Source organism: Phalacrocorax aristotelis, chromosome 4 (genome assembly GCF_949628215.1).
Source record: "Phalacrocorax aristotelis chromosome 4, bGulAri2.1, whole genome shotgun sequence".
In the NCBI taxonomy this organism is placed as follows: domain Eukaryota; kingdom Metazoa; phylum Chordata; class Aves; order Suliformes; family Phalacrocoracidae; genus Phalacrocorax; species Phalacrocorax aristotelis.
In genome coordinates, this window is record NC_134279.1 from 2,900,795 (window position 1) to 2,926,965 (window position 26,171).

The window sequence follows — 26,171 nt, forward strand, 5'->3', positions numbered from 1 at the left end:
GCCTGTTCCTTGCACTTCGTGGAAGTACTTTGTGTGTAAAATGTCTAGCGCAATTAACAGATGACAATAAAATGAAGGGTGCAGGGTCAGCTTACAAATATTGGCATCTCTTCAATGGAAAGCCGAGATATAAGTCGCCATCTCGGCCAGACTGCAGCCTGCTCTTATGAGAGCCGTGAACGGGATCACAGGTAAAGCTCTCCCATGCAGGCAAATGTACCAAAAAGGGCAGACTGCCATGCATAGCTGATTTCAGTGAGGCATCTAGGGATAGCTTGCCTTACCTTTTTCAATCGTGACTTAGTGCATTTCCCTGTGAAAGATAACCCTGTTAGCATTAAAAGAAAACCTAACTAAAAGCATGGATTTCCTGATTGTGAAGTGCAAAATCTAATATTCTTTTTATCATAAAGGAAACATTTATCTTAGGTGACTGAAGAATAGGTCACACTTAGTGAAATCGGGATAATGCTTTTGTGTTGAATCAAATCATGCTGTCTTGGGCTTTGAGGCTACTCCTGGGTGTGGGTGAGATTCAGAAACCTTTGCCTCCTTTGTTAACTGTTCCTGGGCATAAAGCAAGAAAGCACCTGAGAGCTGCTGTATTTCATGACCATCTTGTCTAGGGATAAGCTGCATAAATTCCAGACTTTGATTCATTCTGCCCATTGGACATCCTTTTTGTTTATTTGGGTCCTGCTGTGGACCTTTTTCTTTGGCAAAGCTCGCACTGAAAGATTATCTAGGCATTAGCAATAATATTATTATTAAATTAATAATAAACTCTACCTTTGTTGTCGTTCATCTTTGTTCCCCAGCTTGTTGTTTTGTTAGCGGACCCAACAAGTGCTTCTGGCCAGGTACCTTTCCCACTGGATTTTTAAAAATATAATTTTAATTTTTGGCTTCTCGAGGTGTCTGTTAAATGTCATATTTAGGGTTTGGGGTTTTTTTCATTTTATTTTTTGGGTCTTTTTAGAGAAGATGGTCTTGTTGTAGCACACTGCTGGGAACTGTTTCTCCCTGGAGTTCCTTTGGATTCTCAGTGGAAAAGTGGGACTCTGTGTGCACGCAGGCTCCGAACCCAAATACCCCATTCATCTTCCGTTCTAGCAGAAGTGGCAGTATAAGATGAGAATAGGATGATACAAGTGGGATGGGGGCTGATGCAGGCTGGAATGTGCAGGGTTAGATTTCAGAAGAGGTTCCCCCCGCTTCCTTCTTTTTGGCTCCTCTGTCTGGACAAGGAGTTAGTGTGAGAGGAGAGGGTTCTGTAGCAAGAGATAGGTCTTAGCAGAGGTTATGCCTGACAACCAGCCGTGACTTGGATGTCTCTGCATCTGTATCTGGTGCTTCCATTTAATATTTTCCTGCCGATCATCTTGGTTTGGGACAGTTTCTTCCACAGAATAGCTGTTGGTACCATGCACAGGCAGGTACCGCATACCATCAAAGTCTCCTAGATGTAAAAGCGCCGTACCCTTGCATGATGCTTTTCAAATGGATGAGCGCCAAAGAACCTTCAAACCTCTAATCCTCCCAGAAACAGGTCTGTAAAGACCATACCTCTGACTTCAACAATATTCAGTGGTTCTGTCTCTTAGAAACATCCTGCAAATCCTTGCCAGAGGCAAGCCTGCTGCTGGACTTAAGGTCTTGCGTTATATTTTGATCACAGAGAATATACGGGGAATGCAATGTGGTGCTGCATGTGTTATTTGTGAGCACCAGTTGTTGTTGTCCTATCTGCTGAAGTCTGAAAGGTGAGAGGAGAGCAGTGAATGTAGATCATTGTTTCATAGACGCAGAGAAGGGTAGAGTGCGACTGGGCAGACTTTTATGTACTGGTAGGGAGGCAGGTGCTGGAAAAATTCCCGCCTGAAACTGAGACCCCAGCCAGGACAAGACGCCCCCCGCCTGACTGCCCCTGGAAAACTGTGAAACATGGATTCTGTGGGAGGGTTCCCAAAAAGTCTTTTGTCAGGACAGTTTGGTATTTTGGAGTCAGTTCTTTTTTTCTTGCTTTAAGAAGACTAAACTAGGTTTTCCGGCCTTCTGGGTAAACCTTGTCTTAATCTGCATCCCTTTTACCTGCCTTTGACTGTGGGCAGCTTCGAAATGTCTCTAATTAGGGGAAACAATTAAATGAAAAGCAATTTTAAAAGGGTTGTCTCTAATGAGGTTTTGCTATTAGCGTTCCTGCTGGGAGTGCAACTCGAGGAGGCTACTGTACGTGTGCTCTATGGGGCTGCGTAACTGGGGTGGTTTGAGGCACCTGGTTAGCCACTGGGACACATTTTGCAGCTTTGGGCAACAGTGAAATTACTGTTGGATCTGTCTTATTTTTTTCACAGCTCCACGTGGTAGGAGGTAACAAGCCATATCTGCTGCACACAAATGGAGGTGAAAGCACCCTCAGAGTCCCAGGAATTGGCTCTTGACTTAAAATAAAGCACTGGCTGCAGAGCAAGCTGCTTCACTGGAGGCCTGCTTTAGGTACCTGCTCACCCATAACCACGGGATTTGCCAGGAAAGGGGAGCTGGGTTACTCCTGGGACTTGGCAGGCAGCGAAGGCTGGCTCTAAGTGTTCAGTAGTGCTCCATCAGTAGGAGAAGGTGTTGCAGAGAGTCTTATTGATCACATCTGCACTGTGGGACCAGGCTCAAATAAAATTTACCTGTGCCTGCCTTCAGCAGAAATTGCTGAGCACTTACTCAAATGAAATTATGAGTGCCTGTTTCAGCACTGACTAACAAATATTACAATGAATGTTACAACTCGTACAACTGTGGTTGATGTGATGCATTTAATTGCAAGTTCCTGCAAGTAAATGACTTTAAGATATCATGTAAAGGAATTAAATCCTGATGGCTTGACCATAGGATACAAAGCCCTGTGGCAATTGGATGGATGATAATGGTTCCCTCAGTCCCCGCAACTGTGCTTTAACTCTGCTTGTAATTGAAGGATTAGTTGTCCTGAATTTAACCAGATATGAAGAGGGAACACTAGAAGAAGAGAGGAAGCCTGTACTTGCTCGTGTGTCTGTAAAATGCTGAACACACAGATCAAGTAATTGAGACAAGCCTAATGTTTATACAAGGCCATTTCTAGTGCCCCCATCCTTAGCGGGACTGAAGTTCAGTTTGCCTGGAGGTTAGGATGAAATGAGATGATTATAGACCAGAGATTTTTTTTGTTTATCTGCGGGAGAATCAAAGCAGGTCAAGGTACAGCTTTGATGTAGGGTCAAACGTGGGTTTTTTTAAGCGTAGCTTTTGTTTTTGATTCATCAGCTGGAAGTAGAGGGAGGAGAGCTTGACTGGGTGAACACCAGCAGGGATAGTTTTTTTGCTGGGAGAAGAAAATCTAACAGTGCAGTAAAGGGTGCATTTCTGCTGACTACTTCTGAATGCAGGAAGTGAGGAATGATGGCTTTGTTTCTGGATTGCTCATTGACAGATGCTAAAACAGCCTGCAGAAGGGCAGCTGTCCACGGTTACCTGGTACCTTTTACGAACTTTATTGTGGAGCTCCTTCTCTTGTTCCTCCTTACAGTCTTGTTCAAAATTTTTTGGTTTTTGGTTGTTTGGTTGGTTTTTTTTTTCCCCTGAACTAGCATAATGGAGATCCCCTTATGAGGAGGGTGGTTTTGCTCACTATTCTGAAATATTTCCTATCTGTTAGCACTTTGTGTTTCAGTGTTGGTACCCTGTTTGTGCTTAGGGGAACTGAACAGTCAGTGTTCTCCTGGAGCTGCCAGCAAATATACCTAGCTCCTAGAGACTGAGTTTGGAGATTGTGGAGAGATCAAGCAAGTTGGGTAACAGTATGCTAGTAAATCATCGATGCCTAATACTTTTGTTTAAAAAAAAAATGCTAGTAAGGGGCATATTGCAGCCAAAACTTCTATAAATAGCTTAGTTTTGGCTGCTCCTGTCTGTTCTGATAGAAGTGCTTTGTGGGGATCACATATCAGTTCATCCTCTTAAGATTTCATTTGGTTTTGTCTATTTTGCTGAAATTGTCAGTTAATGGGACACTTACTTACAGATGTAATTTCGACACGTGACTGTGTAGGAATAAATCTAACATTACCGGCTCATTTTACGAAGGCCACCAAACAGGAATGACCATGACTGATTACCAGCTTGCTGATGGAAAAGTGGAAAGCTCTGCTTTTCTGCCAGTTTCCTAAGAGGTATCGTTCCCTGCTGTCTTACTCCTTTGAATTTGTGCAATTTGCCGTCACATCGGAGCAATGGGCGAAGTATGAGTATTGCGTGTGACAGGCTGCCCCTCCTAGGACTTCCATCTTGCATAAATCACTTCTCTTATGCCTCTCTATAAAATTTAAATGACACCTGGAAGGAAGGGACTTGCCAGACCCATCCATCTGAAATATTAAAGTTGTTTTACGTTACATCGGCATTGCTCAAATCAAAATCTCTGCTCTTGGGATGGGATGTGTGACCAGCTGAAAATTAGGGCACAGCATCCACAGGAGACATTTTGGAGAGAAAAGGTAATATTATTTTTTACCCTAAGTGTGTTTAAGCTTTAGATTTTCTTCTAGTATTACAGTGGCTGCCGTGACTCTTCGCTGAGAGCAACGACTGCTTGCAGTCCTTGGACTCTGGGTCAGCAGAACTGACAACCTTCGGTCCGCTTTACATTTTGGTCCATGGAGAAAGAGCCGCTGGCTGCCAGCTTCAGCAAGCAGCGCGGTAGGAGCGGTTACCTTCAGGCTGCCTGCTTTTTTTTTTTCTTGTGCTATTTGAATGACTAGTTGGCTGCACCAAAGTTGTGGAACTATTTCAGCCTAGGAACTGAGGATTTTACCGCTGTGTTATTGTTAGGTGTTAACAGAGTTGCATACAACCCTGTCCAAAATGATTTTCCTTTGAACAGTTAGGTTTTGGAAACAAATGTTTTCATGAGGCAGGATGGTTCGCTCCAATATTTCACTGTGTTTTTCTTTAGAGGTATTTCAAATCAGTGCTAAAATGTCATCTCTTTTCAGAGTGTTTATACATTCTGGGAAAGTTTAGAAATAAAAATATTCAGAGGCTTTGTAATCTGAAAATTTTGAAGACATTTGAATAATGAGATGGCACCAAGATGGCAAAATTTGGATTTTCCTTTTGGCACAGTGTGACTTTCCACAGCTGGTAAAGTTTTGAAAAGTTACAGTAAGTAGCAGAGCTGACCAACAAAACAAAATGAGTGCAGGGGCAAGTAGGAAAGGGTAGAGGAAGGAAAATGGCCTGAATATTAAAAATTTAATGCACGATGGCAATAAGGAATGGAAAAACAGCAGGGAGAAGAAAGAAGAAATGACAGGAAAGGAGGACATCATAGGAAGATTTGGAAAATGCTTCCCTCCACCATATTCAAAGCATGTGGAATAACTTCTGACATTATCACTTTGCTGAAGATACTTTGCCTTTTTCCAAACCAGCACCTTGCCGTGCATCTGAATTTCAGTTCGGTTCCTTGGGTGCGCGTAGCAGGGCTTATCGGGGTCACAGTGTAAGGCTGGATTAACATTCTTAACAGGCTCTCATTTTTGGATAGTCTGTGTGATCTTTTTTTATCCCCTGCTGTGTGGTGGGAACCTTGTGCTGATGATTCCTAGCAGGTGACGTAGCTGGAGGAGATTATCACAAGTGCTGGTCCCTTTTCTTTACCCTGGCCGTGGCTTGGCGAGCTGGCAGGGATCCTGGGGGCACGTGTCCTGTCCTTCTGCCTGAGGTTTTGTTTCTTATTGCTACCGGAGCCAGATACGTTCACTTTAGCATGGCAACATGAGTAAAACCCATCCTTTCCTGGCATCCTGGACGATATATTTGCATTGTGCTTGCAGACCCAATATGCCAATGCGGCTAGAATAATGTATGAATGACTCTGGTACAGAAGTTCTACTATGGTAGCTAATCCTCTTCCTAGAGAGGAGGCTCTCCTAATTTATAAAACTGTTTTCACGGTGCAAACTGGGAGGTGGGAAGGGGTAGGGTGGACGCGATGAGACTTGTGCATGTAGATCGTGGGCACTTTAATCTTGGTATACCGTGTCTGCAGACGTGGGAGTGGTACCCAGGTTAGTCATACAGGTAAGAGTAGTAAAAAAAAAAAAAAAATCTGTATGTTGGCTTGCTTTCAAGCCAAGTATGCTCTGAGCTAGGCTCTGAAATTCTGTATCTCTCTGTTCCTCTTCAGGGGATGGGAAAGCTCTGCAGATTAATAATGGGATAAGAAGCAATTTTTTATCCCTCAGTAGATCTCTGTTTCCAAGCACAGTGTGGCTTGGCTGTCAGTGTCTCAGCCTGCCGGGGGCTGGGCTGGGATGTGGAATTTGGGATTTCCCTTGAGCAGTCTGCTTTTGCAGGGAGAGGCCTGGCTTTCTCGAGGCTTTCATCAAGCATCTTTCATCGGTCGAAAGAAGTGGCGTTGCGTGCAGACATCCTCCCTCAGCTACATGCCATGCTTTGTAAGCTTCAAAAAGACTGACGCCCCTTTGAAGGTGGGGGGAAGCTGAAGAATTTTTAGTGTGCTGTGTTGAGAAGAGTTGCAGGTTTTGCTTTCAGTAACCCTCTGTTTTTAAGAGTCTGTTCTCCATCTGAAGCTGCCTGGTATGTGTTTTCAAGGGGAGGATGGTACTTGGCCGTGTTCAGGCCTCACGGGTGCAACTCCCTCTTGGTCCAGCTGCTCTTTGAACACGTTTGTCCTAGAAGGTGATAATGCAACTGCTTCCCACCCATCTGTCACTGCACTATCTCTCTTTAACATTTCAGTGCTTGTGGAAGGGTGGTTGTATATTCCTACAGATACGAGACAACCCTAAAACGAGACTGGTGAGTCAATGCTGCCAGATGTGTGCCTTACAGCCTTCTGTACCACTAATGCCAAACTGTGCTGTGTCATCACAGCTGTTCTAAACTTGTATTGTATGGAGGCACAGAAACTTAATGTAAATCCAACTCTAGGATGTTACATGGTGATCTTTGAGCTTTTGGGCTCAGCGGAGGAGGTTGGTTGAACTCTTCGGCGAAGGAATGATGGCAGGGACACTGCCCTGCGCAAAAATGTTCTTGTTTAGGCTGTTGCCCAGTAGTTGGTGAGGGCTACGTTTACGATAGCTTCTTTCAGGCCTTCTTAGCTTGCAAAATAAACCCATAAACCTGTACTTCAGGTCCCGGAACTTCAAAGTAAGATTAATAGCAGGACTTAAACACCTATCAGGTAGATTTAAAGTGCAATATTTACTGCAGTATAGAAGAGAGCACTGAAATACTTAAAGTTCACAAGCCCCTGAAAAACAGGCTGTCTCACCATGACTGTACATTATGGCAGTTTATTTCCAGAGCCTTAAATGGCATTTCTCGTGGTGCTGAGTAGGAAGCATCGGGCACAAGTTCAAAGCTGTGATTTGGGATGTGCTTTCCACCCTTACTTCATTTACTCTGGGCATCTCGCGAGACGCAGAGTTTCTTGGGGTCAGCTGAAAAACAGCCATCTGGAGAATGCGACTTGGAGATGAGAACGGCCCACTGTTTATGAGGACAGCTAATACCACCATAGCTGTCTATTTCTCCAGCTGGACGGTGGGATGGAGTGGGTCTGGTGCTGAGGTCAGATGGGAAGCGTCTGGATTGTGTTGGTGCAGTCCAAGAGCTGTGCCATGTCCAGGCAGTACTGAACCAGGGAGACACAGTTGTTTCCCTGCAGGAAAAGGAGTAAGCCTGGCTGCAAGCTTCACTCCAGTGACCCACGTCACTTTCTTTTTTTAAGATAAAACTAAAGGTGCAGAGAAGAACGTGGCCTCTGGAGGTCAAATCAAATGATGACTGCAAGTGTTTGGAAAATCCATCATGCTGTTGTGTGTAGACATCTTGAAAGCATTGCAGTGCAGAGGAGTGAAAGAGCAGTGCTGGAAAGAACATTTTGCCTTCTTGCTTGTGTCTGGTCTTGGCACTAAAATAGAGTTATTTCTCTTGAGCTAACCCTATCATCATTAATATAGTGTGGATTCCTCCCTGGAGTTGCATCATCTATCCCTTTCACAGTACCGCGTACCTGAACGATGTTGCATTTGCACATGCCCTGCGCCATCTCTGCAGCGTGTCACCTGTCTTAATTACAGTCCAAGGCAGATGCTTCCAGGTGTCTTATGATAGTGGAGACGGTTGATCATAAGTTTCTTCTCAAATTCCTTGCATTCTCAGCTGTAATTTGTTATGCCGTCTTTACAGTGCACCTTGGTGAAACTTGGAGCGTGTTTTATTTTAACATCGTTCAGTGTAACAGTCTTGTGAATCTGCAGCGTCTTTGAGTTCAAATCAACAGTTATTTGTGTGTTGAGGTTTTATTTCTCCCCTTCTAGCTTATCAGGTGGCCACAGGTAAATATCCTACAGAAAAGAAAGTTGATTCAATAGTCTTGCATCTCCCAGTGCAGTTTTGTTTCTTTGCTGGGGGAAGAAAGGGGAAAGAAGAGGAAGGAAAAATATAACAGAATATTTTTTGAAATCCCCTACCTTATTTTTTATTGTCAGGTTGTGCTTTATTTACATGCTGCTGATTTGAAAAGTGTGGGAAGGTAACATGTAGACACATGGAAGTATTAGAAGAAGCAAGGCCTTAGCAGTGGGAACCGCCATCACCGTCATCTTTGGGAGAGATGGTTGCACTGAAACAAAGCTTGTGATTCAAGTTGCTGAAAGTACTTGTCAGCTCTTTGTAGCTCTGGCAATGTTCCTTCGTGCTTCGCTGTGGTGTTCTCAGAAATAGGTCTCGTGCAGCAAAGGATTAACCTACTTGTCCTTTGGGGGTCTTCTTCCTTAGAACTCAGTTCATCCATGCCACCAGATAGGTCACGTCCCTACATGTTGTGGGGATTCCTATAGCTCTAGGATGTCTCCAGGCTGCCGATTGCATCAGCTGCATTTATGGCACAGTGTGAATCGAGCAAGGTGAAGGTGGGGAAATGAGAGTGTGAAATAATCTCTCAAGACTTGGACCTCTGTGCCTGGGGTAACTCTGCTCCCTCCCACCGTAGCTCAGACTGGCCAGGACAACAATTAAACCCAGAGTGTTGTTCAAGGTACTCTTTATTCACAGAGTACTTAAGAGCCTCCAGAAAACAATGTGTACTCGGGTTACCAAAGCAATAGTACTGCATTCACCCCTCATGTATCACTCGCTGCTGGATGGAAGTCATTGCCATAGGAAGTCTTAGAGGCTGACCATGTGCTGGGATTCCAGAAAGGGGCCAGATACTTTATGTGGCTCATGAACTACTGCAGCTAGCGCTGATCAAACTTCTTAAGGACTATGAGATCTCGTACTTGTGGGTTTAATGTCACTGTGGGCTACTGGACCCCCAAGTGGGCCTTTGTGAGAGGCAGATGTCTACTTCTTGCACAGGGCTGCTTGTGCTTACCTTTAGGCTGCTGTTCATTGTTTCTGAGTCAGGCTGACCTCTGGTTTGGTTTGGTTCTCTGTGTTTCATTTGCAGCTGATAATGTTGGACGACTAAGCCTTCTTTAAAAACTTACTGTCTTCCAGATCACATTGCTCCCATCAGCCAGCCAAGCCATTTTGCCTGTTTGGTGAGCACAGTAGTTTTTGCCTTCTGCCAGCTGCTTGACAGCGTGCCTAGGAATAGATGATGCATGCCCTGTTATACTGTTACTGCTTGTTTGCTCTGCGCTAATCAGAGTTAGCAGAAACTTGGATCAGGAAGAGACAAAAAAAAGTTAATAGATTTTTTTTTTTAAAAAAGTGTATTGGGCTGCTAATCCCAAATTTCTTATTCTGAGTATCTGAGTAACGGCAAGGTGAACAAAATGCTGGGGCAGTCATCTGTGCAGCAAGCAGATAAGCCCAGTTTTGTCGTGATTCTTGGAAGCATCCACCCACCGTAACCTTTTCTCAGCAGATTGTCGTCTTTTGGCAGTGCGTATGTTTACCTGTGGGATCGTATCTTTCACCACACCGAGAAGAGGATGAGTGTGATAGCTGTTCTGCTTTGTGACCCTCGCACAGCCTCTGGCTGGTTGTGGTAGAGGTGCAAGATAGATTTAATGCCCGGCTCTCCCTACAGCTTGTCTTCATTGCAACTCCGGACTGTGCTTCTCCATGTGAGCAGGTGGATAGGTGAGAGAGGAATGGGAAATGCACTCTCCGTGCTGTGATTTTCATTCCTAACCCATTTGGTAGAGGACAGTTCCCTAAAGAGGGTTTCTTGTGTCACTTCTCCTAAATCTCTCCATCCTTCAGCGAAGCTGTGAATCGTTCGGAGTACAGGCAGACGTCAAGCGTGAGATTCTTCACAGACCTTTCTCAAAGTAAATGCAGATGAAAGAAAAATAAAAACCTTATCAAGATCCTGCAGCAAGTTGGAGTTAAAAGCATTGCAGAGGGATTCCCTGAGCCCTGTAAAATACTACCTGAAAAAAATATTCAAAAATGGGGTTTCCTTCTTTGAGGGGAAAAAATAATTAAAAATACCTGGACTCTGTTTCATATCTTCTTTAAGAAGGGGGCAGGAGGATAAAAAATAGAAGAGAAGAAAATTGCAAAAAAGAGTTATACCGTATCACGCTGTCATTATTAAATTTGTAATGAGTCAGCAATTATTTCTAGCCGAGCATGAAGTAGCACGACAAGAATTAGCTCACACCGTGTCAGTGAGCAATCTTCAGACTGGCAAATATCCATGGCAGCACTGAGTGATGCGATGAAAGCTCCCTGTAAGTCTCTTGTCTCTGAATGCATGTGGACATTGATGCCTGAGGCTTTATATTCCCGAGATGTGTGCTTTGAAAAACACATTAGCAAGCATTCATTTAAGCTTATTAAGGAAACAGAATTACAATGGTTAACAAAAGCGAATTCTCAGGTGTTGTTTTCAATAATATTCAACCCATTCTTGCCTGCCTCGGGTGGAGGGAAGATGCATTTTCTTCTCCAGCCTGAACTTAAGGGACATGTATGTTTTGCCTCTGCTAAATATTTCATAGAGCAGCTCTTGTAGATTAAGACGGCACTACAGTGAAGGAATAAAGTGCTTTGATATAAAACTGTCCCTTTTTTAAACCATGAGCATTGGAGAGATTTAAGGACCACCCGGTCTGTTTTCAAGAGTTTAAATAAGTGCTTATGTATGTGCTCTTTCTTACCCTTACTGCTCCAGCCACTGTACAGGCTTGCCATATAAATTGTTCCCAAACTTTTACCACAGATTTATTCTGAGCAAGGTGTTAAGTACTGAGAAGGGGGTCAGGGAGAAAAACCTCATGTGCATGAGCTGTAGAGGTTATGGCAGTCTTTGTCCCTTAGCCTGCTTTGATTCTGGACGGTCAAGTTCTGTAAAACTGGTTTTCCTATAGAGAAAAACTATGGTAAAAGGGAGCAAACTGGAGATGTGCAAAGCACGGACTGTATTTATTTTCAGAGCAACTCCTGACATCTCTCTGGCATTATATTGGAAGAGCAGTTCAGAGAAGCATAACATTACACATTCTTATGCATCAGAAGAATAAATATACTTTAGATAGTATGATAGGGCTTTAATTTTAAATAAATATTTTTTTTTGCCATGACCTTTTATGCAGCGCTTCTGAGTAATGGAAGCAAAGTGAACTGTTCCAGCACAAGCCAGAAGACATCTACAATTTATTTCCTGTCGAATGCTGCCACTCATCAGCAGATAATACAATTTATTTCTGGCTGATGGCCAATTGTGCTGATTAACACAATGGTACTTCTGCTAACACCTATGTGCCCTGTCTTTTGCTTTTCTCTTATCTGTCTCACGAGAGGGAGTTTAAATAACTTACGCAACTGTTTCTTATCTCTACCTCCCCGAAAACCAATGGCTCGTGATTCGCCTGACCATCCTTTCCAGCCCTGTAGTTATTTCTTGCCTCCCCTGCACCCGCTAGCAAGGACTGCTCATCCATAGGCGTTCTTCAGCAGTTTTTGCCTCTGTTTCCTCAACTTGCTTGCTCCTCTTGAACCTTTGTTGCTTTTCTGATGCTAACTACCTGGTGCCAACCTGCAGCTGAGGGGGTAGACCCGATCTGGCCAATCTTATCAGTGTTTTCAGTACTGTGGGTCAGTCTCTCTTGATTTATTTTAGCGAAAATACTGATGGATGACGATTTCGGCATTGTATAGCTTACGGGTTTGTTGTTAAAAAAAGGTTACTTGGCGTTGGATGTGGATGGGTTCGTAACCTTAAAAAAGAGCACTACTGGGCTTGCCATCAGTAGCCTGTCGGACTGGAGTACAGCGATGCTGAGTGCCCAGCTGAGGTATGGAAAGGTGGTTCTTGTCCTGTTGAGAAACCATCATCTCAGGGTGAAACTGCAGCAAAGTGGATGTATTTCCCTGCATCAAGGCGAGGTTTGCATGTTTCTTTCTAAGAATCCCTGTTGCACCTGGTGACCAGTCGCTTACAGGAGCAATTGCCCTTGGTTCTTCTAGAATATATTGGTCTCCACCCCCCTTTTTCTGCCTTCACTGTTTCCCATTTTCAGCTCTTCCTCGTTGACTTCTGAGCCTGTCACGTACTGTCATAGAGCGATGCCGTTGGGCACTCTGCTGCTTGAATGTGCCCTCCATTGAAATGAGGTATTTTGCTTTTGGTTAGCATTAGCTTGAATTAAAGATTTCACTGTGGGTGCTTGGTAGTGGCCTTCTCAGGGCAAGTGACATCTTGCTCATTAGTCGTGCAGTCACTGAGCAAGGCAGCGTGCCAGGTGGTGCTCACCTTTCTCGATAGCTCCAGCTAGCTGTGAGTGCAGGCCTGTGCTCTTGTTATTTAATGGTGCAATAAAGAAAGAGAAGGTCATAAAAACTGAATAATCGATGAAGAGGAGGGAAAGAATCTAGAGAGAATAATAATAATAATAAAAAAAATATGCATTAAACAGTTCCCTGGTCTCGTCTCATTACAGTTCAGTAGCAAAAACTCTTGTTAACAGAGATGAGTGTGGAAGCGATGAAGCCAGCAAAACAGGCAGGGTAGCCTTATACCCATGGAATTCTCACTTTTGTAGAGCAAGAGATAATTAGCAGTAATTTTCCTCAGCTGCTTTTGTGTGGGGTACACTTTTTCATCACTGTAAAAAAAATAAAATAAAATAAAAAATCATTATTTCAAGAGCACATGTGACCCAGTGGATAGTAAGGGCTATCTTGCTTAACTGCTTCTTCTCTCCTTCCTCCCATGCTGTCACTCTTAATCTGTCCTGATAATCAATTACGGTCCCAGTGCGTGTCTCGGAAACAGTTTGAAGTACAATTACAGGCAGTGAGTGTGCTGGAGGAGATTATTTCTTTCATTGTGGTGTACGCGGATGGAGGGATGAGCACAGGAAAGTCTTTCTTCATGTCTTCTCTACCTTTCCAGCAGTAATCCTGCTGGGAGTTACAATCTGAAATTACAGGGGGAGGTTTTGTTCTTTTGAAACTATTTGTCACTTCCTGGGTTTTTTGTTGTTGTTATTGTGGTTTTTTGTTTAAGTCATCAAGGAAAGAAAGCCAGTTCTGGTATATTTCAAGATGAAATGGTTGTGTGTAATGTTTTCCTGCACACTGTCCAGACAGTCAAATGTGCTGATAATGCAGATAATGACTGGACAGATGTAATCCTTAGGTCAAGCAATAATGAGGAGGAGTTGTGGTTTTTCAGGTGTGATACCAGCCCTTTACCAGGTAGTACTCCCATCCACCCTGGTATTTCCTTCCAGCGCCTGTTCCCTTTCCTTCTAATCACTTCATAGAGGAACTTCTGTCATTGTGGGATGCTTATACTGATCACTTGGGAAAACTGTATTTCTCCGTTTGCCAGGGCCTTGAGGTCTGTTCTGCTACTACACCTGCTGCTGCAGCCTTCTACTGATACCACCCTTTAATGCAAATACTGTCATTGAACAGGCTGATTTAAATTCCCCTTCCTTGCCAGCCACGCTGGCTGTGTTCAAGCATCTGTGCCAATTGCTCTGCAAATGAACTTTTTCCACCTGTCCTTTAGGAGCTGGGCAGTCATATTTAATACATTGATGTGTGTGCTCTTTACGCATGCTACCTGTTGCTGTTGTGAATCCAGTTATTACCATATTTTGGTTCATCAGAGTTCCTCATGATAGTCCCTCCCTCTGTGGGGCAGACAAGAAGAAAAGCCTCTCTGCGTTACCTGATTAACACAAGGGGAGGAGGAAGGCTGAACACTGCTCCACAGAAAGTTTGTTATAAAATAAAGGGGAAATAAGGCAAAAGACGGATGGTATGAAGCATTTAAAAACCGCTGTCTTTTATTAAGTCTTACCTATCAAAAACAGTCACAGAGACACCTTTCCTTAAAAAAAAAAAAAAGCACACAAATACCTATATCATCTTTGCTCTTTCCAGGATATTTTAACCCTAATTTTGTTTTTAAGCCTGTAGTTTCTATGTGCCAAAGTCAATTAATTTAATAATTTGTAACAGAAAGCAACATGGAGCCTGTGTATTTGAGTAAAATACGAAGCTGTTACGTACCTTTTGCTGCCATTAATTTCAATTTGTTTGGTCATAAAATTACCACCTTGTTAAAGCTTGACAGCTACCAGTGAACCAGAGGCTCCTGAAACAATACTAGAGGACATGAAGACAGCCTGTGAAATCCCTTTTTTCTGCAGGCCTTTCCTAATAATTTTTGTTCAGCAACGAAGTCTTTGTTCACAAAGATTAATGACTTGGCAGGACTTTCGCAGGGGTCCCCTTCCCCTTTTGAAGGAAGGAGAGAACCAGTTTATTAATCTACTGCACAGGGAGCTGAGATCGAAGATAAGGGCATAAAGGGTTGTATTTTCTGGGAGCTGTATGAGCGATTACTGTGCTTGGATCCACCGTAACAATGGTGGGATTCAAGGTGCATAATTCCTTGCTTTGCACTTTGAAAGGATACCTCCTAAATATCCAGCTTGGGATTGGAGATACCTATATATTTGCTAAAGTGACTTGCAGTATTGCTCTAGAGTGTATTGTTGCCTTCAAGAAGTAGAAATAGAGTTATGTTTCACCCGGTACAGTACTTCTGAGGGGCTGTTGCAACCGCCTTGTACTGAAGGATATTTTCTTTCTTTGCTGAATCAGCTGGCTGAGCTGCGATGATTTTCATGCCCTGATGTTTTTCTGGTGGAAGTGGGATAAAAGGCTTAGCCTGTATTGTTTGTTCTGCCCTGGCTAGAAACAGTTAACGTGGAAGCATTTGGCCCAACATAGCCTGCATTTCAGCTGTGCGGCAGAATGAATTTGAAATTAAGCATCCTGCTGGCAATGTTCCTTCATCATTTGACATATCTTTGTTGGGACTACAGAGGATATTCCCCACTCCTTTTGAAAAAGCAAAAAAAAAGAGCACAAAAGGCCGGCAGTGTTTCCTAGAGGGTATAGTCAGGCTGTGCTCTCCAGGGAATCCCTTGTAATATATACACTGGATTAAGTCAGTTTAACGGCCAATTTCATATCTGTGATTATTTTTTGCTGGGCTGTGGTTCTGCGCACGCTAGTTGACAGCGGTTGCCTCCAGTTCCGCAGCCTTCGGTGTTTGTTTGATGTTGACTGCTGAACTCCCGGCAGCTTTCGCAGGCTCAGTTCTCAAGCAGGCAGCATCATTTTGAGGAGGAACATAACCTCCTCGGTGCTTTTTAGGTAAAGCCGCGCTTTGCCTTAGGTGCACCTGCGTGCTTTGCATGTATGCTGGAGCTTCGCACGGTGGAGATTGTGACTCCTGCTGCTCCAAAGATAGCCACTGTATGGTAATAAATGCTGTAATTAAAGCCGTGATCAGGTTTAGGTTAAACTAGTCCCTTACCTCCCTTCTTTTCAACAGCTGTTCAATCAAACGTTCTGGGTTCGATATCCATTCAGAAGTAATTTTGGGGGAGGTTGTTTGAAATTTTCCAGTGGCATGACACTTAACGCACAATTTGGCATGGAAAAAGTCCGCAGCGAAAGCAAATGGAAGAAAAAAAAAACCTTTTTCATTTAAAGTTCATCTCTCCTGTGTGCCCTTTCCAAGCTTATTGTGGCAAAGGCATGCGCACGCGAGGGGTTTGTTCGTGGCCTGATGGCATCAGTGGGGTCAGGCGTGGATCAGCAGCTCCGCCATTTCTTGGCTGGCTCAGTTGAGCTACTGTGGCATCGGCTCCTTTTCAGGCCTTCAGATCAGAGCACACGATGCCAAATGCTGGAGAAGGGTGCAAGAAAGGCTGGTCCCATGCCGTGAAATTTGCAGTCCAGACAGACGCAGGGCGAAAGGGCAGTGCAAACACAAGGAGAGAAACATCTTGCCTAGTATCTCAGTAGTGGTCTGCAGAAACAGGAACTGAGCGTAGGTCTTCTAGGTTTTTTTCCTTTTTTTGCTCCCCTCCTACCCTAAGCTGCTGACCGGGGAAACTCCCTGTTCTCTGCAAGGACCCAGTGTGTGTAATCATGCCATTTATTTGCCTGAGCCCTGCTTTTGTCCCTTTTTCGTAACAGCGTGATGCAGGCTTTAGTTCTCCACAAGGGAGATGCTTCTCTTCGCCGTGTGTGTTAAAGCGCTAAAACCTTGCTGTAAGGTGTCGATGCTTAAAGTTTACAGAAGTTCAAGGGGAGACTAGACAAATTCACAGAGGAGAAAGTAATGAGAATTATTAAATGCTGAAATGCGACTGCTGACTTGGGAAGTCACTGATACATAAACTGCATGGGGGTGTTTTTGGAAGAAGTATTGTTTTCTGTATTTGTATTCTCAGCTTTCTGATTTTGGCTGTTGGCAAAGCAAGCTCCTGGGAGAGGTGGATCTTTGCTCTCACTGCATGCAGCGGTGTTAAAGTTGTAACCACTTCCCTATTAGTAATTGTTCACTGTGTCCTCTTATAGATGGACCCAACATGTGAAGAAAGTTTGCAAAGAAGCTGCAAGCTGTTTTGGGGAAGGTTTTCCTGCTCCTGCCACATTGTTGGTGCTTAAGAAAATGTTTTTCAAACAAGTCGAGGAAAAATGGAGCTGTGCAAAAATGACTCGCCATAACCATTCACACCTTTCATTTTTTAACCCCTGTAATGCTGTTTTAAGAGCAGACTCTGTTGTCACAGAATCCCAGACTGGCGGGGGCTGGAAAGGACCTCTGGAGACCATCCCGTCCCACCCCCTGCGTGAGCAGGCACCCCCAGAGCAGGGGCACAGGGCCGCGTCCAGGCGGGGGGTGAACGTCTCCAGGGAAGGGACCCCACAGCCTCTCTGGGCAGCCTGTGCCACTGCTCTGTTACCCAGAGCACTGGGTTAGGTGTCCATGGTTAGGTGGTCAAAGCCTCTAGGTGCTTTCCTCCAACGGTGCTGTATGGTTTTGCATGTGCGTTTTCTTACCTGAGGCTTCATGGTACCAAAGCGTGGAACAGCTGTGTGTTGCCAGATACCACTATTTTCTGGGAGGTCTCTCGTGTTTGATAAGAGGTGCCTTATTATTGAAGTCCTGAAAAAAGGAAATAATTTTTGATTTCAGGTCAAAAGTAAAAATAAGAAAAGGAAACCAAGTTCCTGCTTGTGTTGTCTGTGGGTAAAAGCTTAAAAATGGAACCAACTTTATATCCTCCAGGCCTCAGGAGAAAACCAAGTTTCTATTCTGTGGGACGTTGTTAAAATTGTGGGCTTTAATCTTTTTTTATTTTCTTTCAAAATTCTCTATTGGTTTACAGAGGCATGTTGAATAGAAGTTATACTTTTATTTAAGAGTGAAAGAGAGCTTGATTATATGTGAGGAAGTATAGTCTTTGGGCTCTCTCTGGTTGGGCTAAGGTTTTCAAGTTGTGTTATGTTCCCAGGTGATAAAACCGGATGCAGGGCTGAGAAAGAAACTCTAAACTTCTTATCCTCCCTCCGCCTTTCTCCTCCGCTTCTTCTGGTGCTGATTTTATAACCTGGTTAAAAGTTCCTGGTTTTTACAAAATAACCACAAACATAATTGAAAATTACTGCTCCCACGGAAGAGATTAAATATAAAATATGATAGCTGGAAAAGTTAAGTCCTTGGATCTTGCTTAGGTTTTGGACGTAATTTTGGAAGGGGGGGAATGCATGTGTGAGAGCAAGTGTTAGTGTGATCTTCCAAGTATCCATTATTTATTGGTGCTAATATCGAACTTGTGCTTAACGGGCTGTCTGACATGGTCAAGCTTGTGTGACATATCTGCGTATATACATGCAAAAGAAATTTAGAACCGAATGGGAGCAGAAAACTTGTAAAATAAAAGACACGACATCGGAACAGCTCTATTCAAACCCAATTTCCTTTCAAGTAATGCATTTGAAATTTTGACAACCACTAGGAAGGCTAAGTATATTGTAATTTTGGAAAATCATGTACATTGATGAGGACAACCAAGCAGGATATATTTACATATGTTTTTTAAAAGTCAGTCTGAGCTTTTGGATTTTTTCAATAAATATATGGAACGAGTACAGCACTGAATCCATTTCTGGCAGTGGTAACAGTCTATTGCAGGGACTAAGGAAATAATTATTAATTTCAGTGTGTTTGAGCGGTTTATCCTTTTTCCTTTAAAGCTAAGGGTTAAAAAGCATGAAGGGAAAAAACTTATAACGGTAAAAACTGGGCTGAGATCTACTAGGTCTGAAAATTTAGTGTGATGCAGCTATGTTACCTTTAATTATTTCTTTTAAATGCAAAATATTGTCCTAAAATTATTTTCCTCGTGTCCTTGTCGCAGGGGAAGTTATTTAACTAATAAAGATGACTTCAGAGATAGTGCTGCTGTTAATTTTTCATTATGAAGTGCAGATATGAACTGATTTAGATAGGGGGAGAAACGCTTAAGCATCGGAATAAAAATGTGATAAACTGCAGTCGCTGAAGTGGTTATGGGTAGCAGTGTTTCTTCCACTCTGGGCAAAACCAATGTGCAACGTTCAGTATAAAGGATGTATTTGACTACAGAATAATCTACTTTAACAGTGACGAACCAAAAGGCATTAACCTTTATGGAGGAACACTGCTGCAGAAAAACGACTGACCTGTTGGTCTAAATAAAGATTTCTGTATGCTAATTTAAATCGTGATTAGAACCAATGATTTTAAAACATTGTTTTAATTCACCCACCCTGTTTGCTCTGTGCATTCGATTTGACGCCTTTCCTAGTGACTGCTTTTCCGTCTGTGTGAAAGATAGGATAAAGTTTACAACAGCGCCTCAGTAATTTAAGAACATCTTAGAATATCATAGTCTACATATCCCTGAAATAACTGAGGACTACTGGGAAATTTTAGTTTTAGACTCTTGATTTTTACAAGGCTGGTACAACTGGTAGAAGACTTAACATTAGAGGGAAAAAAAAAACGTAGGGAAGCATGAGACTAATGAGCCATGGAAACAGTGCCGTGTTTAATTTGTGTAACTTCTTAATTCCCTAGTTGGAAGAAGGGGAAAAATAGTTCCCGATTCCTGAAGCTGTGTTCATGTTAATGTGTTGTTAATCAAGCTGTACGCTCTGCCCTGACTGCTCTGTTCTCTCCTAGATGTGCAGGGCTAAAACTGTTTCTGCTGAGACGAGCTGAATTTGTGTTTGGTTTCAGAGACTGAGCCGTTCATGTGTTGTTCGGCTTGTGGGCATGCTGGAATAAGCCCATTAAATGCCCGTTTTCAAGGGGTTTTTATTATATGCGAGCACATATCAGATATGAAAACATACTCGGCAGCGGCAACAGCTCCCTATTGCAAAAGATAAAACATAAAGCCTAAACCCAAATGGACACTAGGAATCCTTTATGTGTGTCTGAATTACTTTCATGTCTTCATCGCTCCATTAATGGACGTCCCCGCAGACCACGTAGCGCTCTCTCAGCTTCCCTTACGCTTGGGTTTATTCTGCCAATTGCCCAGTATTGTCAACTAATTGGAGTGGAAATGATAAATGAAAGCGGTGTTATCAAGCTGCCAAGTCTCCCCACTTGGCAGCTGGTGGATGATGCTGGTAATTGTTACCAAAAGTGTAATTGCACTGGGCTCTGCCTACGATTTCAACAAAGCCGCCTGGTATTCCTCCTCTGAGACATCCGATACCTGCCTTCCCTCAGTTGTCTCCGGCGGAGGACGGCTTCTGAAGTAAATCCAGCTCGGCGGCTCATGTCGGGGGGCGCGCGGGCTGGGTGCTTTGCGGGTGCACCGCTCCCAGCGGAGCGGCAGCCCCTCTCCCGCTGGTGTGGCCTCCCCGCTCCCCGAAGCGAGAGTGCCACCCTGGCCTGCGTCTGGGGGCCTGGGGACCGAGCAGCCCCTTTGAAAGTTAACTGTGTCAGTGTTACTGGTTTCTCATAGAAGCAGGAAAGGTAATTAGTAGGGTATGTGATAAATGACCACCTTGTTCTCAGCATGACGGTAAAAATGTCAAGCTTTATTCCTGGCTAATATTAAGGCTTCAGCTGTAGACTGCTGGTTTTGCCCTGCTTAGTAACTGCAGCGATACCACCAACCAGATGACTGGCTTTTCAAGTCTGGCGTGCTACAGAGGACAACCCAGCATCCAGTGACATTTTATGGATTGACTGAATATTTTCATGAAGCCGTAAGAAATGGAAAAGGGGCTGGGGGGAGGACACAAACCAGCTGTTGTATGCTTCTTATTTCTACAGTCACTGCACCAGAATAGAGCAGGGATTGTTATCTAGTGTGGTGATATCCCATGTTAAGCGACATCTGATCAAATTACTGAAGCTTTTTACATATTAATAGCAGACTCCCACTATTTTTGATTCGTTGGGCTTTTTTTTTTTTTTTTTGCTGAGGTAGGGGAAGAACAGGTGCAGCCGTATGAAGTTATGATAGCCAGTTGAAAAAGTCACAGTCAAAGAGATTTAGGTCTTTCTGTGCTTGGGTTAATATGATGGTGCGGCAGAAGGAAACCATGAGTGCTCACAGCTGCTCTGGGCTCCCACTCCGCGCTATGTCTGCTCTTTGTCTCTTTAGCTTAGTCTTTGCTTCAACCATCCTTTGATTTTATCGCTGGTTACTTTCTTGCCTCCTCCTCTTAGCCTTTTCGTAATGCGAAGCTCTTCTGCACTCTCTCCTGCCTTTTTCTAACCCCTCTGCAGTATTCTCCAAGCCAGTACGTGCTCGCACTGTGCTCCTCTGTCTTGGGTTTTGTTTTATTTCGCCTTGTGTCTGGGTGCCTGCAACCTCTAAAGGTTTGTGAGCATATCTTGCTTTTTTGGCCCCTGTTCCTCAAACCAACCAAGTCATGTGGATATCTCTCCTTGCAGCGTGGTGTTTTAAAATTCAGTTGAATTAGGTATAATTTCTTCTTTTGATGTAGGGAAATCCAAAGAATTAATAAATTATAATGGCACCACTTGGCAATTAAGGAGTGCTTTCCATCTTCAAAGTGCTCTGTGCACAGTATTTCATTATTTATACTGTTAATTATATTAGTACTTTTATGGAAAAACCCCCTTAAATTGTCGTTGATGAAAGTACACTCTTAACAGGATAAGAATTCAGCACTTAAATTGCAGCAGATAATTTGTCCGCTGCATTACAGTGCTTTGGAGAAGATGTAAGGTGGATTTACAGCAGCTCTTCAAGTGTCTACTGATAAGTCTCACTTTGTGTTTTAAACGATAATACCTGTGAGCTTTAAAGTGTCTTTGTAAGTGCTCATGAACAGTAACAAAGCCTTACAGAGTGCGGGACAGGTAGGTGGGATCCTCATTTTGCAGCTGGGTGGTTAGTATATCAATTCCTATCAGCAGAGTGACTTAGGAGCCTTTCCTATAATACTGGGGCTTCTGTGTCACTTCTGAGCATATTACCCTAGCTTGGGCGGACCAGGTTTGAAAGTTACCGAAGGGCAAAACTGGGAAGAACATGCCCAAGCTGTTGGCCCATGTTTGGTTGCCTTGGCGATAGTCATGTTTGAAATGCAAAAGCCAAAAAGAATAATGAAAATACTAGCAGTCTGTGTTCTCCAGGTCGTAAGAGCTCTACGTACGCACCAATAAATCTCTTCATGCTTTTATGTATTAGCAGCTGTTAGCTACACGCTTCCATGTAAACAGGGAACACATTAAAATTGGTTTGAAATGTGATCCTATAATAGTCAGCACCCAGGAATACCACCAAAAGTAATTGTTGCAGTAACCTCCCTGCTCTTTTGTGTATTTCCACCATGTGTATGAGGTACATGTGCTGCTTTTCACTCCTGTCTCAAAAGAACTAAGTGGCCTTGCTCTTCAAATTTTGCATTTTGCTCAATTTACTGTGACTGTAACATTCAGACATTTGGTAGCACTACAGAGAATAAACCCCCCACTTCTTCATAGAGAAACTGGTAAACTTAATTTTCATCAGACTTTTCAAATTTGCGTTTAGGTCTGTTGCTCCATAGCCAGGAATCCTAAGCTAAATGTTGAACTGTCAAAAGAGCTGAACACTGAGGCCCATCAACTGTGTAAAGACATGTAAAAACTCAGGTATTAGTTTCCTGACTATTAACTAGATTCTGAAATCTTAAAACCTCTGCAGAGATGTGCCGGTTTTCATTTGCCAGGTATCAGATCAAAATCACTGATGCATGCAGATGCTTCCATGCGTCTGCTGGGTGGCTTTAGAAAAAGCTGATTTAAGCCCCACAGGTAGGAGCCAGCCTGCTTAGACTGTAATGGAAAACAGGGGAGGGAGAAGGCCAAAGAGAGAGTTTTCTTATCAGAAACATAAGCATTTAAGTCTCAGAATGTAAGGATGGCTCTGTGCTGACCTCTTGCTATGTCCTTTGGCTGTTATTCTACCATGGAAATATTTCTTCTTTTTTTCTTTTTTTTTTTTTTTTTTAATAAAGGAGAGGTGCCACAGGGCAAAGGTTTAGGAGAGTCAAGTGATGAGGCACTAAATCTGCTCTCCCCCTTTCGGCTCCCTGTGCCCAGTGCTTACCCCACAGCTGGCTTCTGAGACAGCAGCCTCACCCTGCAGTGAGGCTGCTGCCAGTTTTAAAATGCAGGCTGCTTTTCAGCATTGACGTTGTTCTCGCACAGATTTCCTCCTTTGCCACTCACTGTTCTGGGATTCTCCTTCCACCTGGGAACAAACAAGCGAAGGAATAAATCAATAGATGTATCAAATGGTTTTGTCAAACAGATTAAACATCACTTTTTGCCAGTCGGAAGATGTTAGGAGTTCTGAGTATTATCATGGTTTTAGGAGACTTTAGGTGGATCTGACTATGACAAAGCTTTGTTGAAGAGAGCAGGAGAAGTTACCTTGGCGGGGGTGGTGTTAGCTAAAGCTTGGCACACACGTAACTTAACCTGAATTTGTTCTGTAACTGTATCATAAATCTGCTGGCAGAGATGAAGTCAAGGTCTCTGTTCTACAGTCACAGCTGTGCGTATGCGAGAGGAGAACCAGCTGTATTACCAGAGCAGAAGTTACCATCTCTCTTTGTCTTGCCGATATCCTGCACCACGGGGCTGTATGCTTACTGCCATCTTTTGCTGTTAACTAAGGGTAGTGTTGCCACCGTCGTTACATTAACAGAGAATCTCTCTAAATCTCTGATGCTGCCGGGGAGTTTGTTGCCTGTGCTTGGACTTGGCCGTGAGAGAAGTGCAGAGTTTGATACGATTGAAATGCTTTTGTAAAACAGTGAAGAGACGCAAGGATTTGTTAGCAGTTTTTCTGGTTATCCCACGTTTGCAGGTTTGCACTCTTGATCCAGCGTCGTAGAGTAAGCCGTTTGTTTTGATAAAGAGCACAGTTTCAGAGGGGAGGCAACTGCCCTTTTTTACTCAACAGTCGGCTCTGGATGCTAGATGGGTCAAAGAAGAGAGAACCTCTACCAGTGCGCGCTCTCAGTCATGCAGGTCTTGTGAAACCTTGTCAGACACCTATGAATTGCCTCTCCCCGGGGCTTGAACAGGCTGGCTTGCAGTACATCACCTGAAGTTTTCAGAGGAGCTCAGCGCCTGGCAGCTTCTGTGTAAGTGCCTGAGGAAGTGGGCGGATTTTTCAAGATTGTTTTTGCTCTCAGGGGGCAGTCTGTCGAATCATGGAATTGTTCAGGTTGGAGAAGACCTTCAGATCATCAAGTCCAACTGTTAACCCAGCACTGCCAAGTCCACCACTAAACCATGTCCCTAAGCACCACACCTACATGTTTTTGAACACCCCCAGGGATGGTGACTCCCCCACCTCTCTGGGCAGCCTGTGCCAGGGCCTGACCACTCTTTCTATGAAGACTTTTTTTTTCTAATATCCAATCTAAACCTCCCCTGATGCAGCTTGAGGCTGTTTCCTCTCGTCCTATCGGTTGCTACGTGGGAGAAGAGACCATCATCCACCCCACTGCAGCCTCCTTTCAGGTAGTTGCTGGGAGCGAGAAGGGCTCCCCTCAGCCTCCTCTTCTCCAGGCTAAACCCCCCCAGCCCCCTCAGCCGCTCCCCAGCACACTTGTGCTCCAGACCCTGCCCCAGCCCCGCTGCCCTTCTCTGGACACGCTCCAGCCCCTCAAGGTCCTTCTTGTCCCGAGGGGCCCAAACCTGAGCCCAGCATTCGAGGTGGGGCCTCCCCAGTGCCCAGCACAGGGGCCCCATCCCTGCCCGGCTCCTGCTGGCCACACCAGTGCTGACACAAGCCCGGGGGCTGGTGGCCTCCTTGGCCACCTGGGCACTGCTGGCTCGTGCCCAGCCGGCTGTCAGCCAGCACCCCCAGGGGCTTCTCTGCCGGGCACTTTCCAGCCCCTCTGCCCCAGGCCTGCAGCGTTGCCTGGGGTTGGTGTGACCCAAGGGCAGGATCCAACACTGAGCCTTGTTGACCTTGGCCCATCAATCCCACCTGTCTGGGTCCCTCTGCAGAGCCCTCCTACCCTGAAACAGATTGGCACTCCCGCCCAATTCGGTGGTGTTGCAAATTTACTGAGAGTGCACTCGATTCCCTTGTCCGGATCATTGATGAAGACATTAAACAAGGCTGCCCCAAATACCAAGCCCAGGGGAGCCCTGCTTGTGACCGGCCGCCAACTGGATTTAGCTCCATTCACGACAACTCTCTAGGCTTGGCCATCCAGCCAGGTTTTTACCCAGCAAAGAGTACAGCTTTCCAAGCCATGAGCATTTTCTCCAGGAGGATGCTATGAGAAACAGTGTCGAAGGCTTTATTGAAGTCTGGGTAGATAACACCCACAACCTTTTTCTCATCCACTAAATGGGTCACCTTGTCGTACAAGATCAGGTGTACTTAAGCAGGACCTGCCTTTCATAAATCCGTGCTGGTTAGGCCTGATCTCCTGGTTGTCCTGTATGTGCTGTGTGACAGCACTCAAGATGAGCTGCTCCATACCCTTTCCCAGCACCGAGGTCCAACTGGCAGGCATGTAGTTCCCGAGATCCTTTTTCCAGCCCTTACACTGTGGTTAAATTGACTTATTGGAGTAAATCACTATCTCATGTAAATGAGTAGCAAAGTCTGCTCTTCTTTCAGATCAGTTAAAAATGAGACTTAATGGCTGGGGTAGCAGCTGTCAGTACTACACATACAGGAAAATTTCCTGCATGGCATAAATTTAGTGTACACACAGTGGTTGTCTAATGGAAAAGAGTTTTTTGGGTGAGAAACTGATCTTCCTCTTTCCATTTTCTTTTGGTGAATTTAACTGAAGGCTTTTAGAAACAATAAATAAGAATGTAGCAATCATGTCCTTCAGATTACCTCAGTACATAGGTTATTGGTTGCTTTTTTTAAACTCCCAGAGGAAGGACACTTGGCATGGGTGAAGGCACACTGCAGAGGAGCTGAGCGCGGGCAAGACATTTTCATAGGAAAGGGTGTGGTAGGCAGAGGAAGAAGTGTGACAGGCAGACTTGGCTGCTTCTCTGGGATGCTGCTGATGCTGTTTGATGTCAGGATGCCTGGAAGTCAGTGTTCAGGAGTAAAGAGAAGGAAGGCTTTGTTTTCTAAGCAACCTACTGAAAGTAATGAATCCCAAGTGGCTGCTCAGACTTTGGAGAAACTGGCGGGAGAGAAGAAGCCTGGCAAGTGTCCAAGGAACTGGCTGAGGGCCTGAACTGTCTTATGAAAGCACGGTGGCGGCGTGGGATCCTGACCTCAGTGAGGAGGGAATGGGAAGAGGTC

At 44.2% G+C, this 26,171-nt stretch overlaps 1 protein-coding gene across 2 annotated transcripts in view; it reads left to right on the forward strand.

Moving 5' to 3' along the window:
• FRAS1 (Fraser extracellular matrix complex subunit 1) overlaps positions 1-26,171 on the forward strand; it is a 173,675-nt gene that overhangs the window by 34,863 nt on the left and 112,641 nt on the right. The gene's annotated exons all lie outside the window — the stretch shown is intronic.